This window comes from Indicator indicator, chromosome 28 (assembly GCF_027791375.1).
Source record: "Indicator indicator isolate 239-I01 chromosome 28, UM_Iind_1.1, whole genome shotgun sequence".
NCBI lineage: Eukaryota > Metazoa > Chordata > Aves > Piciformes > Indicatoridae > Indicator > Indicator indicator.
Genome location: NC_072037.1, coordinates 7,817,249 through 7,823,490, shown reverse-complemented (window position 1 = coordinate 7,823,490; position 6,242 = coordinate 7,817,249).

The following is a 6,242-nucleotide window of genomic DNA, read 5'->3' as shown; positions in this document are numbered from 1 at the left end:
GCGTGTTCCCCAGGCACCAGCTTTCCCTAATCCAACTCCAGAAAAAACATGGGGTTTGTGCAGTCCCCTGCCCTGTCCCCAGCACATCAACACACTCCCAATTAAAATCCGGTTTGGACTCTTTTAAAAATGGATACATTGCAAAGCGGTAACATTAAAAGCTGACTTGTCTGCCTAACCATAATTCTCTTGGACATATTTAAATCGTCTAGATGTGCAACGACTGAGAGTGATGCAAAGCTGAGAAAAATCTATGATCGAAACAACTACCCCCAGCAGCAGACCCTGCCTACAAGGAGGCAGGGCCTAGGCACAACCAAAAATAATGACTTTTCAAAATGTGTGTGACTCGAGCACTCAATGTGCTTCCCTTAAATATTTCATCCTTATTCTGATGAAGAGCTTTGCCACTGCCTTTGCTCATAGGGAAACAACAACAACAAGAACAACAAAAAAAAAAGCTGTAAAATATCAGTGAACTCCTATTAGTCCCAGGAGATATGGAGCTGCATTATCAAGTGCCTACATGACCCCGATACTATCAATAATTAACAATACTAAAAAAAGCTCTTCCAGATGGTCACAGGGATTAGGAAGTTTAAAATATAAACAAATTAAGCCTCAAAATAAACTAATACCCCCACTCCCCCCTCCCTTTTTTTTTAATTGCATAATCCAGCTGGCAGCTGAAGGCTGAGCACACCGCGGCTCCGGCCGCCTTCAGAAAGTGGGAAAAAAGGGGAAAAGAAGCCTTCTCGACTCGTTCACCGGTGCAGCTCCTGTGCAGTCCCCGGCCCCAGCGCCCCTCAGCCCCGCCGGCCCCGGGCGCTGGGACGGGGCGGCCCCAGCTCCATCGCGGCGGAGGATGCCGGGGGTGGAAGGAGGCGGCGTCCCGGATCCGCGCACCCTCCCGTCTCCCTGAACAAAGGCCCGCGGCTCCGCTCACCTTCCATGCAGGTCGAGTCCCGCTTCATCCCCCCGGCGCGGCGCTCCTAGGGCCGCCTCATGGCGGCGGCGCGGCGGGGAGCGGAGCGGGGCAGCCCGGCTCGGCCACCGCCGCCGACCGCGGGCCGGGCCTATGCTAACGAGCCGTGATGTCAGCGCCGCCTCCGCCGGGCACCGGGGCGGGAGGGAGCTGGGAAGGGGCCGCCTCGATCAGGATCCCCGCCGAGAGCCGGTCCCCGGGTGGGACTCAGTGCCAGGGGAGCGGTCCCCGATCATCACCGGACCCGAGGGACAGAGGGCAGCCACGGCTTGGTGTTTTTCTACCGGCTTCCCAGCATAGCGAGGACAACCGTCTGTGAGGTGTTAGAATAACATACCCGCGAAAAAAGAACTGGAATTAGCAGTATGAAAATTATTTTCTCAGACTGATAACACCTATTGACCAAAACCATATGTTTAGTTTTAATTGTCACTGAAACACAGGCACAGGATGGACGAATGGGTCCCACATCACACCTAAGCCACCAGTGGCACAGCCGCCAGCTCCACACGTGCTGCTGTGGGCAATGGAAGGCTCCGTGCTGTCCCTGAACAGGCACCATCCCATGTTCACAGCACAGACATGGACTGGGAGTCCCAGAATTTACATGCTGGGTGGTGGTGGTGACTGCAGGCAGGGGACTGGGGTCCTTGTGGGGTCTGCACAAGCCAGGTTGTGAGACAGGATGCAGCAGCTGGCATGAGTTCACACTCTGTTTCATAACCTGCATGTACAGAAATGTGGTAGTAGCCTGTTCCTGTAACTCCCTTGGCTATGCCCAACACCACCACTCTGGAGGAAAGCCCAAGAAATTGCTGCAGAACCCATTTTCCATCCTGTGAGGTTAGCACAGGCTTGGTTTCGAAAAGTGAGTTCATCATCAGTTTGTTTCTGTCATCAGCCTCACAAAAGCTGACTTGATGATCAGTACCCAGACTGACACAGGAAAAAAATCCAGCTCTAAAAAACAATACATCTGGCTGGCCACCCTGGGAAATGGGGTTTCTGCTGTCTGCTGGCAGATACATCCTGCAGCTAGCTTTGGAAGTACCATGGTGGCCTTTTAACGTTTGGATGGAGCAGGGAAAACACAAACCACTGTCTGAAAAACAGCAACAGATGAGGAAATAAAATTGTGCTATTGGAGGGGACAAGCTTCCCGAGTCCCCATGAAAGCGTATCCCACAACAGAGGTGGTGTGGTTGATGCTGATGGGGATGAGGGAGCCATGCTGCCAGTTCTGGTCACCTGAACCAAGCAGTGACCACGGGTCAGCAGATATGCAAGGGAAAAAGGAACAGAGGACTGGTGTGCATGCAGCTGGTGATGGACAAGTGCAAAGGTCAGTCAAACATTCAGAACTTAACAGTATGATCCGCACTGGCTTGTCAGTGAGCTGGCCTTCCCTTTCCTAATGAAAATAATTCCAGCAGTGCCATTGCTCAAATGGAGTTAAAATCACATTGGCCATAGCTCCAAAATAAAATCAGCACTATAATGAAAAATGCTACATGAGATACTGCATGTTTTGTCTATGCCGGTTTCTCTCACATAAGAAAACAGTCCATGCTGCTCTGCCACTAAACTTGGTGGCTCTGCAAATGTTTATAACAATAAATCCCTGACTGAATTAGCTGCCTACCTCAAAACTGGTACTGCTGTGGCAGCCGTGGTAGAAGTGAGCTCTCCATCAGATACAGCCACATGTTTCCCTGCACCAGCTCTTCTGCTCCTTCATCCTCAGCCTTGAATGTTATACAGTTCATGTGTCCCTAGTGCTGCAGACCCAGATGCCTGCTAACCTGTCCCAGAGGTCAGTGGGGTTTGACCAAACCCAAACCAACACTCACCACACCAAGGCATCAAAGGAAATGGCCAAAGGCATTTCTGCCCATGCCCAATTCAACCTGTCCTCCCAGTGTCTAAGCTGGCTCCATTCAAAAGGTACAGTCAGCTTCTGTTCCTCCTCCTGAGGACTGCAGGGCTCAACCATGCACTGAGAAATGGCTGACTTAAAATAAACAAAGTTCAGAGGCAACAAAAGAGGTCATATTTCACTTGATCCCAAGCCTGAAATTTTATTGCTTTCTGGTGACATCCAGCAATGCAAATAACTACAAGTGCACACAAGAACAGAAGCTCTGCAGTGTCCTCCCGGCAGTGCGGGCACCCTATTCCAGCTGATCCTGCTTGGGCAAGGGAGTCAAACCAGCAAGTTTCAGATATCCCTACCAAGCCCAGACCTTCTGTGATTCTGACTATTCATAATCCCATTTTTAACCCAGCATTTCCACAGGAGCAGGTGCGTACCACAGTCGCAAGCTGTCACAAACCAGGGCTGCACTGGGCCAGGTCTTGGGTTTGCTTATGCTGTAAATCTGTGAAGTTGCTGTGTCGGTTCTTGACATGCTCTTCAGTTTGACCTCTCTTTTTTGACTTTGGAGGTTACCAAAGCAGGGCTGTGTGAAGAGCTGGTGACATGGCCCTCGCAGCACATGGCCAAGGTAAGCCAGGCCCCGGCTGCACTGTTTACACAGCTGTTTGTGATTGTCCCTGCTCCCAAAGCTCCACATTCTTCATCCCGTGCAAGCATTCAGCTTGCTCCCAGCACCCCTTGGAGAGGTGTGACCAGAATGCAGAGGGCTGATTTTGTAACACCGCAGTGTGATGTGGACACAGCAATCTGGAACACAGCAACTGTGTGCTCACACAACTGCTGTTGGGATTCAAAATAGAGATACACCAAAAAAACAGCCCTGCTAATTTAGAAACAACTGCAAGCATAGACAAAACCCAGCTGGGAAAAAGGATAATTGGCCAAACAACTCAAATCTTCCAAATTACCCAAAACTCACTTATATTAAATACACATCTCACAGTTTGTCCATAAAAAAATCCTTACAGGCAGAAAATAATTGCAGAGCTCTGGAATGGTTCTGTAAAATGAGAGGCCAAACCAGGAATTGGCAGAAGGCAGGAAAAGAGCCCAGAAAGATTGATTCCATTATCTGAACCAAACAGGCTTAAAGCAAATCTGGTAAAAGGAAAAATAAAGTTGCTGGTTCTTATTTCAGCCTGAATCAGCCAATTTCCAGCCCAAACAGTAAAAACTGGTGCTACTGTAGCCAACATAAAAACCTTTAGAATAATTTTTTTTTTGTTCATAAGAGCAAAAGGCAAAACATTCCCCAAAACTGGACAAGTGATACTGCTGCCTGCTATGGATTTATTGTCTTGACACTATGGCCACAAGGGACAGGCACAGGAAGCAAGAGGAGCACACAGGAAGATGTCCAGGGTGTATTGAGCATTGGCTTATCCCATTACCAACACTGCCTGCAAGCATGGACAGGAAAAATGATGCATTTTCCTACAATTTGGCTACTGTGGTGCAGAGAAGCTGAGAAGTTATAAATGTGGCAGGAGAAAAGGAAAATATGCACAAGAGCTGTGCAATGCTTTAAAAGGCATCCTGGACAAATGCAGGTGTGCTTTCCTTAAGAGCATTTTCCCTGTTTAGTTTTGGGTGCATGAGTGCTTCACCCAGGCAGCCTGTGGGAACTGACTGCAGGAAGCAGCAAAGCAGGCAATGCCAGGCACTGTTCTCCCTCAGAGCTCCCCTGATTGCGATTCCAGAGGGAAGAAATTCCCAAAAGACGTGACTTTTTCAGAAATGTGGAGCCTAACTGGAGCCATGAAGCAGCACTGAAATGGATCAGGTGCTGCCAGACCAGGACAGCAAAGGTCTTCCAGGATGTGGTCTGTGGACACTGTCACATGCTACAGCAAATCCCTAAAAACTTTCATGACAAATCCCAAATTTGGGCTGAGCAGGGCTGGCAAAGCTGTGTGACCCAATGCTGGGGGCAGCCCTTCTTCACCCTCCCACCCACAGCCCCTGTTTCATAATTCTCCAGGCTCCAGCGAGGCTTTGCCCATTTTCATGACAATCAGGGCTCTGTTGTGTCGACGCAGTTTGAGACATCGGTCCCTTTGTGACACGAACAAAGTCCAGGCTGTGGATAACAAAACCAAGCACATCTCAGCTCTGAAGGCAACTAAACCGAGAGCTGCCTCCATGTAACCCAGCCTGCCACAGACCAAACTAAAATTCAAAAGATTTGATTTCAAGCAAAAAATAGTATGTATGGAAATACCAGACTCCTGAGCTTGGTTTTACTTTACCAACAAATGAGGCAGTCCTGAGCCCATGTGGTTCAGCCAGCACAGGATCGTCCACCAGGGAATGACATCCACCACCAACCTGGTTTGCAAATGTAGCTAAATAAATGTTCTAAACTCAGATTAACGCATCTCAGCAGCTTCAATACTGCTAGTGTTACCACCTCCAGCCACTGGAGCCAAAGAACTGCTCCCAGGTAAACACAGCACATACTTTCCCCCAAACTCACTTTGTGTATACAGACATTTCAGAGAAAATAAAAAGATCAAAATAAAATTGTTTAGACAAGCTATGTAAGCAACTGCAAGAAATTATAATAAACATCTGCCTGACTTCTGAGAAGTGCTGTGATAATGGTTTAATGACAGATGTGGGTAATTCCTCTGCTCTCCGGTGTTAAACACACCAGGAACATAGTTTTAATAATTCTGGTGAAGGTATTCACTTGGTGCACATAAAATTAAGCATTTCCCTCCTTCTTACTAGTTTGATAGGTCATTGTGCAAAATGAATTCTTCTATCGACTTCCAGTTTTGTCTGTTTATTTATATTTTTATCTGCTTGGCTATTGAATTTGCCATCCCAGTCTACTGAATGTCTTGCAAGCAGTGTTTCATTGCATCTCACTTGATGGGTGACAAACAGTGGAGACCAGCTCTGTATAACAGAGGAAAAAGCAGGGGGGAGGTTAAGGGCTCCTTAGAGAGGTCGCCTTCAGAGGAAAAAAGGAAAACAAATGGGATTGTCGGCATGAGAAGTATATGGTTTTACTGCCTTAGTGGGCAAGTACAAGAAAGGAGAATTGCAAAGGGAGAAGCTTTTACATTTCTATGAAGAGGCAATCGAGCTCCTTTCTAAACCTTCCACAGAAAGTGCTTCCCTTCCTAGGGGATGACTCCATTTCATTTTGGGAGTGCATCTCCTGTAACTCCCAGTAACCCAAATCATGTCAGGCAGTGCCAGATCATTCTGGAAAAGACAGGGAAGTCCTTGAGCTGGGTCCCTGTCCCCAGCAACAGCCCCACAGTGCCCCGAGCACCTGCCTGGCTGGGGTGAAAGCAAGCCCAGGGCTAG